The following is a 13,173-nucleotide window of genomic DNA, read 5'->3' as shown; positions in this document are numbered from 1 at the left end:
CCCTTCGGAATGGTGCTCAGCTATCTCTCAGGACTGACTGACCCATGTGCAACTGGTGTTCACATGGAACCCTTCTCCACTTTGGCCTTCAAAGCTCTCATTTGAATATTTGTTACCACCACCATGATCTGCACCCATGGCGGCTCCACCCAGACCCTCGCCCTGGGCTTCAGTGCTACTGCGGTGGCCCTCCTACTTATCAAGGTGTAGCCACCTTCGCTACTAGCACTGGTGATTGCTGGGTATGGGCATGATGCTCCAGCCGCATCCATTTTCAGGGCTAGCTGATTCGGCAGGTGAGTTGTTACACGCTATTTAGTGGATTCCAACTTCCATGGTCACCATCCTGCTGGCTATAGCAACCAACACCTTTTCTGGGGTCTGATGATAGTCGGCATTGGGCACCTTAACCCGGTGTTCAGTTCATCCCGCAATGCCAGTTCTGCTTACCAAAAGAGTCCCACTGGACGCTCGCATTCCACACCCAGCTCCAAGCCAATGAGACAGACTTCTTACACATTTAAAGTTTGAGAATAGTTTGAGATTGTTTCAGCCACAAGACCTCTAATCGTTCACTTTACCAGATAAAACTGTGTCCACCGAGTACCAGCTATCCTGAGGGAAACATCGGAGGGAACCAGCTACTAGATGGTTCGATTAGTCTTTCGCCTTTATACCCAGGTTGGATGACCAGTTTGCATTTCAGAACCACTACGGATCTCCTCCAGAGATTACTCTGGCTTCACCTTGCCCAGGCATAGTTCACCATCCTTCAGGTCCCACTAGGTATGCTCATGCTCCACCTCCTCGATGGGAAGGGTGAGATGGGTCAGCGGTCTGCTGCCTTCACAGGGGGGGTGGATACTGCCTCAGCCGGCACACACCGGCCCTCACTTTCATTGCACCATGGGGTCTCCTTCCCACCCTCGGACTCGTGCACCAGTCAGACTCCTTGGTCAATGTTTCTAGATGTGACGGGTGGGTCACCAACATTGCTGTAGACCCAGGGCACCTGTCAGGCCTCATTGAGGACAGTCCAGCCCAGTTGACAGTCCCACTGGGAGCCTGGGGCCCCTGGCCCTAGCCGCATGCATGGGTAGGTGCAGCAGAGGTCATCTCTCGACCCGGGGGTATGACGAGGGCTGATGCAGCGGACTGCAACATTTCCCTCCAGGGTGGAGAGCCACCTTCCACATGGCCTTCCTGGCTGACCCGAAGCCACTTCCAGTGCACCACCATGGAGGAAGTGCACCCAATGGCAGATGGCTTGTCTGGGGACGATCCCCCTCACTCCCAGAGGGACAGGGTGATCTGCCACACCTGGGTGGCCAACACGGGTGCTGAGTTGAATCCTCCAGTTGGACCAGGTGGACCCCACCAGTTTACCTCTGAACAGTTTCACGACCTCTTGGACTCTCTTCAAAATTCTTTTCAACTTTCCCTTATGGTACTTATCCGTTATCGATCTCATGCCAGTGTTTAGCCTTAGATGGAGTTTACCACCCACTTTTGGCTGCATTCCCAAACAACCCAACTCCTGGAAGGCCTGATCTAGACATGACGGGGGCTGCCACCAGCTTCACTCCATCCGTGGGCTGAGCATTGATCACAAGGACTTGGGCCCCCTGGGTGGCACTGGGAGACAAACTTCCGTATGCCACATTCCCCTATGCTCATCACCTGGGTGAGGATTTGGTGCTGGGCTCTTCCCTCTTCACTCGCCATTATTAAGTGAAGGAATCTGGGTTAGTTTCTTTTCCTCTGCTTAGTTGTTGTGTTGTGTCTTTTCCCAGTTAGGGGTTGCCACAATAGAACTCCGGTCCACTAATGATTGGCAGTAGATTTTTACGTGATGAGTTGCCGGCCCTGATGCACAACCTTCAACGAAGGTATGCCCATTCACGCATGTCTCCACACAGAACAGACTCTAGCTGAGAATCGAACAGGACACTGTCTTACTTTGAGGCGACAACACTACCGCAGCACCACCACCGCAGTCTATGCTTAAATTCAGTGGGTAGCCACATCTGATCTGAGGTCATGTTCTGAGCATTGTCACAGGTGGGAGGAGGCGGGCAGGAAAACCACGGGGATGGACTGATGTGCCTTCCCTCCCCTTGACCCTTGCACTTGCTCCCCCCTCACCCAGAATCCAGGTGGTGGATGCGGAAGGCCAATGCGGTCCTGGCGTGTGGAAATTGGACAGGCATCGGGCCTCACCCCGGTAGGATAGCCAGACAGTGGTACCACCAACAGTCTCTGGGGTGGTGGGCTGGATACATGCATCTTTCCTCTCTTCCATAGACAGGCTTCCTGGCTTGGGGGAGTGGGAGCTCCTCTCCTTCATCCACATCTTGCCCTAGGGGGACAGGGCAGCCGGGCATGGGCTCCTCGACTCCCTTGCTGCACCCTTGATGGGGGTGGGACACCCCTGGGGGTGATCAAAGGCAGAACAACCCTCAGACAGGCATAGCCCAGGGAATAACCTGGGGCCGCAAAGTGTGTTTGAAGGGTCAATGATCAATGTGTCCTGTAAATCACATTAGTTCTCACAGCTAGCTGCATTCTTCATCAACATATGAACAGAGTGATCCACCACTCATGGTTATACCTTTCTCTTCTCATTTGCCTGGGGCACCACTGCCCACGCGATGTTGCACCAGTCACGAGCATGCGACGTTTCACGTGCATCATCACTGCACCCAGACCGGGGTTATTGGTTCCGCATTGTGGGATGGCATGGAGACACACGGTGGCTAGCCCGCGTCTTTGAACTAATGCCCTGTGGGGAGCAGGCCATCCTCCACAGATACCCACGACTGCTGTTGAGGGGAGTTCCCCTCAGGGGGTGGTCCTACGTAGCTGGAGGGTAGGGCCAGCATCCCCTCACTCTCCCCCTCCAGCACATGGAGCCGGTCATCTCCAGGGTGCATGACAGAGGACAGCCTGCACCTGCCGCCATGCAGAGAGGACCCCCGCCATTCCACCACCACCTCTCAATTCCCTCCACCCTTTGGGTCCTGCTGGCTGCCTCCAGGGTGTGCAAAGAGAGAAGAGCGGGAGTGAGAGACGGAAAATGTCGGGAAGGCAGAGTGAGGAGTGGTGTTAACCAGGGTTGGCATGATCCCTGGGCTCTCAGTATTAATGATCCTTCTGCAGGTTCACCAATGTAAACCTTGTTTTGACTTTTACTTCCTCTAGATAGTCAAGTTTGATCATCTTCTCGGTGCACCACTGGGGCTGTGATCGACTCCAGCCATTCCTCGTTCATGGGGAATAATTGCAATCTCAGGTTAATTAAAGTACCTCAGTCTTGATGACGCAGTTGAATTTTTTAATACTACCTTCCTGAGCATCCTTAATTACCATGCCCCCATAAGACTTTCCAGAACCAAAGCACAACCCTCCCCATGGCTACAGAAAACCACTAAGTCAGAAATGAAAAACAGGGATACAGCCTTGGAGCACTGGCACAAAACCAAAACCCCCTCAACTAGACAGAAATTCCTAGAACTACACAATAGAGTCAAAAAGCTAATAAAACAGGACAAATTCCAATACTACCAGTCTGCCCTAGACTCCTCACAACACAGCCCCAAACAATTCTGGTCCTCCATAAAATCCATCCTCCACCCAGGTAAAGTCAGTACCCCTCCTCCTAACATCACTCACTCCTCAGAAAATATTGCTACCTCATTCAACACACACTTCACACAAACCATACTATCACTAGTGAAACAACACAACCCCCTCCCCTCCAACCCACACCTTCAACTAGTAATCTCCCCACTGCCTTCTCTTCTTCTCTTCTTCTCCTGTACCTACCTCCAACATAAAAAAAACTCTTAACTAAACTTAAACCCACCAAGTTAGCAGCAGACAACCTCCCAAGTGAATACCTACAAATTGCAGATGATGCTCTGTCCTACCCAATATCCATCTTGATTAACCGATCTGTCAGAAAGTTACGTTCCTACACTGTGGAAAGTATCACATATAATTCCCCTCCGCAAAGGCGGACCCCCCACAGAACTAACCAGTTACCACCCCATAGCTATTCTTTCTCCACTCGCCAAAATACTAGCCAGATGCATACACTCTCAGGTCTCAGACTACCTCCTTACTAACAACCTCCTTTCCAATACTCAGCATGGTTTCCGACCAAACCATAGCACCACCACTACCTTACTCACCTTTACTAACACTATTCTTCAGCATAAAAACAATGGCTATCTCTCCTCTGCTACTTTCCTAGACCTATCTAAAGCATTTGACATGATCCCACACAAACAACTTATCTCATTCTTCAATAACCTATCTTTCTCTCAATTAGTCACCAACTGGTTTCAGAGATACCTGTCTGACTGCCAACAATCCGTAGTATGGCAGAATGACATATCTCCCCAACTACCTGTCTCCATAGGGGCTCCCCAAGGATCCATCCTTGGACCCCTACTCTTCTCTGTTTACACCAATAATCTAGCCTCTGCCACCAAACATGGCACACTCATACAATATGCAGATGACTCAACCATCATCTGCTCAGCCCAGTCCCTAGCCAAACTGCAAAAAGTCACACAGGAAGCCTTTTCCTCTGTTGTAACTTGGTTATCAGATGCCCAATTAATACTCAACCCAAATAAAACTAAACTACTCATTTTCCAACCCACCAAACATACTCAAAACAACTCTCACTTTAACATCACAGCAAAAGACAACACCACTATATACCCAACTGAACACACCAAATTGCTAGGAGTGGAAATAGACAATAAACTAAAATTTGACATTCACATATCCATGACCATAAAAAAGTCCACAAAAAACTAGGAGCGTTATACAGAAATAAGCAACTTCTCACCAAAGCAGCAAAGATTTCAGTAGCAAATTCCCACCTTATCTCCACCCTACTTTATGCCTCTCCAATATATACCAACCTAAGGCAATGCGATCTAAACAAGCTAGAGACCTGCTACAACAAAATCACCAAATTCACCACAGGGGCATCCTACCATAGTCACCACTGTATCTCACTTGCTGAACTGGGCTGGCTTGAACTCCCTCACCTCCTTCAGTGGTATCAACTGTCACTAGCCCACAAACTAGTAAACCATCCACTAAATGTCCCATCCCTCCAGAATCTACTCCAACCCTATCGCACCACCAGCCCACTAAGATCCAGCAACAAAAATCACTTGCAGATCACTAAAGCCAATAACTCTGCTGATGAAGCACTATTCTCTTGCACCATAGCCAAATTATGGAACACCCTCCCACCCACAATTACCTCCATACCATCATGCACCCACTTCAAAACTTTACTAAAAGCGCACCTAAAAACATGCTGGCTATGCCCTTGAAACTCCCACTCTAATATCACCCACCCCATCCAACCACTACCTTTCTTTCCATTCCATTAACTACCTTGATTATAGCAAGCTCAGATGCTCATAAGCCTAGTACTTATTATGCAGGAACTTCTTATTGTAACATTTGTTAATGTCTGTTATTTACTTCACAGATAAAGATTCTAGTTGTCCACTGGTGTACTATATTCTTCGTCTGTAAATATGTTGTAAGTAATTGCTATGTTAAATTGTTAATCGCTATGGAATCCAATGTAACTACTGTCTGTTTATTTTAACTGTGGAGCTTTTCTCCCCGGGCCTCCACTGAAAATGGACCTACGTCCAGTCGGACACTCCCGGTCAACAAATGTAAATAAATAAATAACTAAATAATTACAATAAGTAAATCTCCTATCCCTATCATGAGTAGGGTTCAGCGGATTACGCAGACCTGTCGGCCTAGGGTAAACACATGCTGATCTATTCAGTGTAGCACATGTGCAGCCCAGGACATGTAAGAGCATCACATCATGCTCAATCTTGTGTGGCTGAAAGCCACTTGTCCCTTTAAGAAGTTGGAGACAACTGCACGGGGACTCATAACTAGTTAGCATGGTGGAGTCTCATTTGTTATCGGAATTAACTGGACAAATCCTTCCACCAACTAAGAACAGCCATGCACCAATCACCCACAGAATCAAGAAAGATCTAGCAATCTGTCAATCCTTTCCATGTCCGGGCCAGGTGGCGTTTCCCATGCTGAGTCAAATTCATGGTGGTGCCTTTCTGTCAATTCTTTTAAGTTTCAGATTTGCAACCATACTCCCCCCAGAACCCGAAGACTTTGGTTTCCAGGAAGCTCCCCAGTGGGTCATGGGGATAACACCACTCGGCATAATTTCTGGTCAAAACTATGATGGCATCTGATTGTCTTTGAACCTCCGACATTCGTTCTTGATTAATGAAAACATTCTTGGCAAATGCTTTTTCTTTCATTAATCTTGCACCAGTCAAGGAATTTCACCTCTAGCAGCACAATACAAATGCCCCTGGCCATCCTTCATAATCATGGCCCCATTTCTGAAAACCAGCAAAATAGAACTGTAGTCCTATTCCATTATTCCTAGCTGAAGTATTCAGGTGACTGGCCTGCTTTGAATACTCTAATTTTTTCAAAGTAAACATTTCAGATCCCCAGGAAACTCAGTTTAAAACATAGAGGAAACACTGAGAGGCAGAGGCTGGGACAGGTGGTACCTCACCTCACGGTGGACTGCCAGCCTGTTCCCAAGATCCAACCATGAGCTTTTTAACTGCAGCAACTTTAATATACAGTACTGGAGCTTGAATTACTGTGGCTTCTGGCAACAGACTTGCCCTCCAATAAATCCTCATTAAAGGATTTAAAGTGTACTCATTTCAATTACAAGGCCTAAAAAGAGTCCTGTATTGTTATTTTTTGTCACTATCTCCCCGAGTCAGGAGTGGGTAATTTGCTTGCCTGCTGCCTTCCTTGGATTTGGTAGCGGTTTCTCAGGCTCCTCTCCAGAATCAAACCCTGATTCCCTGTTACCCGTGGTCACCATGGTAAGAACAGACAGTACCATCGAAAGATGACAGGGGCAGACATTCGAAAGCCACGTTGCCACCACAAGGGCATGTGATCGGCCCGAGTTTATCTAGAGTCACCAAAGTTACCAGGCCAAGACCCGGATTGGTTTTGGTCTGATAAATGTACACATCCCTGGAGGTCAGCGCTCATCAGAATGTATTAGCTCTAGAATTACCGCAGTTATCCAAGTAACTGTGGAGTGATCAAAGGAACCATAACTTATTTAATGAGCCATTCACAGTTTCACTGTAGCATCCATGTGCACTGAGACTTGCATGGCTGGGACCCAGACTTGCACTCCGATGGGACAGTCCATCATCCGTTAACTCCTGAAGCTGCCAAATCATGCTGGATCATGCATGCCTTCCAGATGATTTGGGGAGTGAACCTGCAGGGTGCGACTGGCCCTGTGGAACTCCCCTCAGCCACTGAGGGGCCAATCCACTCTCATACAGACTTCCGGCCAGGTGGAAGATGCCCATGAGGGCACCTCAACCCTGTGCAGACACCTGGCACTGCGTTCTCCCCCAGGACATATACTATTTTGTCTTGTTGAATCCACATAGTTGCTTAAATAATAGTTCAGACCATGAATGGCTCTTCCACCCCATTCTGTGACTTAATAGGATATCACTACATGAGGTATAATTGGCAGTACAAGTCCTAGGTATAGTGACCAAATGGCCATTTCTATTATCTTTCTTACTAGCTTTTACGTTCCATTCAGTTTGTTGATAGGGTTATGTCACTTGATGTTTAATAGCAGGTACAAAGTGTAGAAAAAGTGGTGAATGGACAATTTTATACCCCCTTATATTGAAGCAGAAATCTCTAATTATGTTTTTGTTGGAGCAAGTCTCTTCCACTCTATTTAATGTTTCAAATAGCGTTTTTAAATGCTAGTTAGATAATATATTTGGAAGGTATTAATATACAAGTTTTTTATAAGGTGCCTGGTGTTTCAAGATTAGGAATAATGCAAATCTAAATTACAGGAATTGTATTTTCTTGCTACACTGTTGATTTTTTCTGTTGGAGAAGACTTGATACCTTGTTTTTGGTTGGTCCTCAGAGGTCAACTTACTTTATTAATTAATTGTTTTAAATATGTGATTTTCTATTTTTTATTTTATCTTCAATAGTTACTAGTTATTTTATATGCATGTCTTGGATATTTCTTTGTGGTCTGAAGAAGTGGTTATGTTTTTAGCACAAAAGTGCTTACCAGTTGAATAAAAATCTTGCCTCTACAGTTGTGGTAGCCTGGAGTTTGTTGTTTTTGCTGCGGCTTGTACTTGTTTTGACTCCACACTTCTGACCAGCAGTTTAAGTTTGATTTTGGATTTTGATTAAATAACATTTTTATTTTTGACATTTTTTTGGTCAAGTAACTACACTCAGAACTGTGATTCTTGATTTTGATAATAAACCATATCAATGTATCCATCTCTCTCTCTCTCTATATATAGATATATATATATATATATATATATATATATATATATATATATATATATATATATATAGATAGATATATATATATATATATATATATATATATATATATATATATATATATACACATATATGGGTTACCTACAACTGGTGAAACCCAGAAAATTGAAAGCACATCTCACTAAAAATCAGCTGATCACAAATGTCAGCAATTGTTCTATGGAAGATAGTTGTATAGTTGGGGAGTGAGGAATTTGTCTTTTCCCTACTGTTATGCTGTCTCCGAGATGGTATATATAATTAAAAAGGCTGTGAGGAGCATGGCTACTGCAAAAATGAAGGCTGTGTTTGTCCTTTTACTTTTTTCAAGTTGTGTTCGATCAGTTGTCGTTCGATGGGTTGAAGTTTTGAGGAATTGTAAGACTTCCGCACACACACACACACACACACACACACACACACACACACACACACATATATGTATGTATATATATATATATATATATATATGTATATATATGACTCTACTTCAAAATATTGAATACTTGCATTATGGAATCCCGTTTCTTTGAGCCTCACTTTAACAAATCTGATTATATCAAACTCCTGGTGGTTGAGTAGTGCCTTTCCTGGTTTCCTCTTTGTAGTTCCAGGAGTTCAATATAATAAGATTCAATGAAGTGAGGTTTGATGAAATGGGATTCGATAATGTGAGTATTCGATATATGGGATTCAGATAAATTGTATGCGGCCTACTATAGGTAGATTAAGTGTAGGAAAATGGAGTGTACAGTCAGAAATACCCACATTTTATATTCTCTGACAAGGGTAATATACAACCTATATATAAATCTCAGCTGCAAGTCTCTGCAGCTATGCTGTTACCCTAAACATTCAGTTGCTCCCCATAAACTGCTGGCAGATTCCTCATCCCATGCCCCTCCCTCCTATAACCTACACTGAGATTGCATTAGTTGCTGAATTACTATTGCTTTCCTTTCCTCCATAGCCCTATGTAAGTGTCCTATTCTCTCCCCTTATTTAGTTTAGTCCATGGTCTCCATGCCCAAGATCTGTTCACTCATCATATGGTACCACCCATTTGAACCATATCAGTATGAGCTGGGTATTTGTAAATGAATCTGTCTCCTCCAGTGTGAACCATTCCCTCACCTCTTTATAATATTTCAGGTTGCAGTTTTCGTATTCCCATCCATTATATAATCCCAAATCCATATCCCTTTCTTTATCCATCATTTCCAATATTCCATGGGGTTTGTCTCCATTACCTTAGGGTATAATCATATACAATTCATAGGTCCTTCTCCCCATACCTTACTCTCCAATACAGACTTTCCTAAGTAAATTGTAATAACCATTATTAAGGGAAAAAAGTTACCTATTTGCTCTCCCACATGGGATGTCCACCCTGGCTGAAAAAGATAGGCCATCTTATGAGGTGGCCTATTTTAAAGTCCACAATATCTAGCTATATTTAGGAGGCCTTTTCCTTCCGTACCCTTGGTAAATATGGCACATTATAAGAAATTATTTCCCCTTTTCCCTAGTACAGGCATGACAGCCATCTTTTGTATACAGGACACCATTGGGTTGTGACCTGTGATAGGAATATTTTTGCATACATCTAACACATGGGGCATTATTATGACTTAGTTTCACAGGTTCATCAGTTTATATCAGGCTAATGACCACCAGGGTCTTTATAAGCTTAGCTATGCAACCTGACCTAGTTTTGTCCCAGAGTACCTTGGGTACCTATATAGTGGGAGTATGGTTGTAAGGAGCTAGCTAAGGCTTTTTTGGGGGTATGCTAGTTGAGATTAATTTACTTACCATGAACCTCTGTCCGTTAGAGACATGGACGCCAGACCAGGAGTGAATGTGCAATTTCCCATCTAATGTTCAAGGTTTGGTTTGAATAGGATCAGCGATAAACTCTGATTCACATGGATGCAGAGCTTATTCCATAGTGTGTGATCCATTGAAGCGCATATCAGTCTCTCCAGCATTTTCAGGTTCTTGGATCGAGTGCATCTGGTGATGTTTGTTTTGTCGATGTGCAAGAGATCCATCAAAGCTGGACCTGAGAATGCCTTATATGCCAGACATAGACGCCTCTCTCAATAATCTGCAGAAGGCTGAGTACAGAGGTAGGGCCTTAATACAGTCTGTGTAGGACAGGGTATTCATACCTTGGATTCTACTGGTGAGGAAACATTGAGGGCACTCCAACTGTTGCATGTGCTGGTTAGGTACATGGCTACAGGGGCATTGTACTCACTGACAAGGGCTGAGTAGAGAGGTACTATGACTTCCTTGGACACGGATAACCTTCCTTATGAGTTGGATGATATAGAATGATTTTCTTACTATTTTCACTGCATGTTGGTAGAAGGCCAGATTACTGTCTACATATGTCCCCAGATCCCTAACTACTGGATCAACTCTTAAGGATGTTTTATCAATAGAGTAATTATCTTGGGTGGATGAGTTCCCAAAGAGCACTATACAGTATTTCTTTGTGTTGACTTATAATCTGTGACTTTGGCACCAGTCATATTAATGTGTTAGGCCCTCTTGTTGGATGCTGGTGTCATAGGGGAAATCTATGATAACTCCCAGTTTACAGTCATCTGCAAACTGGGTGAGCCAGAGCTCTTTGATATTGGTCTTGACTTCCAAGTAGTAGATGACAAGCAGGAGTGGACCCAACCTGGAGCTCTGGTGTACTTTGCTGATGATCTGTGTCAAGGTGGAGGTGGTCTCACCGATCCTGACTTCTTTGGTCCTATCTGTGAGCCAGTCATCAAATCAGTGAGTTATGTATGCATTTATGTGCAGTTCTCGAAGTTTTTCAATAACACCTAGGTGAAATATTGTATCAAATGCCATGGCCAGGTCAAGGTAAGTAGTATGCAGTGTTTTCCCTTCATGCATAGCCTTGGTGTCCCTCTCAAAGAAGTCTACTAGGTTGAGTGGGCAAAACCTTCCCTCAACAAAGTGAAACTGGGATGAGTCTAGTATCTGTGGGTTGCCAATGTCCTTGTTGATCATCTCCATGATATTTTTTTTCCATGGCACTGCATATTAGACTTGACAAATTGATGGGTCTGTAGTTGCTGGGATCAGTTGATGGCCACCCTTATGAGTAGGGATGACAGTTGCAGTTCTCCACTCCCATGGCACATAACCTGGTTTGAGGCTGTAGTTGAAGAGTGCATCAAGTTGTCCTGCTAAGTCATGTTTTAGGCTATTTAGGAAGCAAATGGAGATATTTTTGGAGCCCAGAGCAGAAGCATTTTTGTCCTTAGCAAGCACTGATGGGACCTGCTGCATGTTGATTGTTGGGGTGGGTGTATGCTAGAAGAGATGTCATAGGAGGTAGTGGGAGTGAAGTTAGAGCTAAATATGTCAGCCAGTAGATTCACAATTTTTCTCTGGTCAATGAATATTGTGCCATTTATGACAAGTTCTGCAAACTCCTGAGTGTCACCTTTAAAGCTCCTGTCGTAGCTGTTACAGGTCTAGTTGGGTTTTCTGGAATTATTTCTATTCAGGGGAAACAGCTTTGTGGTTCTACCTCACCAGTGAGTACATGATGTACGGAAGGGTGCAATGCTCTCCAATAAGGGAGAGTACTAGATCCAGCATATTTGATCCTCTGGTTGAAGTGTACACTATCTGGTGTTCATGTTGACAAAATCCAAGACACATTATGCCTGTGAGATAGAGGCAGTGTATATTTACCAGTCTACAGAGGGGTAGTTAAAATCTCCCGTGGATAGGGTATTTGGTTGGATGGTGAGCACCTCTAGTATGTCTACATATAAATTTTGAGCTTAATGGCTCATAGAGTGTCACTTGTAGTTAGCAAGGACATGGTAAGGAGCCATCAGGACTGGATCTGAGAAGGCACTGTAGGCTTGCACTGCCAGACCACTTCCTGCAGATTTAAACTAAGTCTCAGTAACAACACAGATGTCCACATTCTACAGAGGGAGGAAAGCTTGTAAGGTGAGGAGTTTATTTTTAGGATCTGGGCATTGAACAGTAACACCCGAAGGTTAGCTTAACTATATATATATTTTTTTGTTATGTTGGTAGTTTTGTCATTTTGACATTGCCTAAAAAAAGTCTCTAAAGCAGTGAATAAAATCTTAGCCAGTATCTGAAAGCCCATGGTGTGGGTATAGGTGCAGACCATCCTTAACAAAGCAGCTTGAACTGTTAACCATGTCTTCCCATCCTGATAGATATTAGATTCTCCTGGAGTGATACCAGAAACTGAGCCAGTTATTAAAATTCATAATTTTCTGTTCATAGTGTGGCATCATCCTTGGTGAAGGTAGAATGCTGCTCAGTGCAAGGCATGTACCTGTCTATGACACGTATTCAGACAGATCCATAATCTTTCTTTACATATAGTCCAATGAAGTACGTCTCAGGTCATTAACATTATCTTCTACTTGTCCAGTCTGGTGAGAGGGGATGTGTGTGTCATACAACAGAATTCCCTGACAAGAGTACTAGGTAAAGTGTTTGCTTGCCTTATGGGCTTTGTTCTTGGGGGATCATTGGGTGTAGGCTTCTATATGGTATTAGGTTTTGCTTTTGGTGTGTGCTTTAGTGATTGCTGAGGATAGTATTGCTGTTTGATGGCTTAGGAGGTCTTTGAGTTTTATTTTAAGAGCCTCAGCGTAAGAAGGTATATGTTTGTGGTAAGCAGTAGGTTTGAAG

The 13,173-nt window shown here is 44.3% G+C and overlaps 1 pseudogene; it reads right to left on the bottom strand.

The window, feature by feature from the left end:
• Positions 1 to 2,453: 2,453 nt before the first annotated feature.
• LOC122797358 lies at positions 2,454 to 2,607 on the bottom strand (annotated as a pseudogene).
• Between the last annotated feature and the right edge of the window lie 10,566 nt (positions 2,608 to 13,173).

Source organism: Protopterus annectens, chromosome 3.part0, assembly GCF_019279795.1.
Source record: "Protopterus annectens isolate FY-2018-M chromosome 3.part0, PAN1.0, whole genome shotgun sequence".
Taxonomy (NCBI): Eukaryota; Metazoa; Chordata; order Ceratodontiformes; family Protopteridae; genus Protopterus; species Protopterus annectens.
The sequence above is the reverse complement of the archived record's forward strand: the minus strand, read 5'-3'. Positions and strand labels throughout refer to the sequence as shown.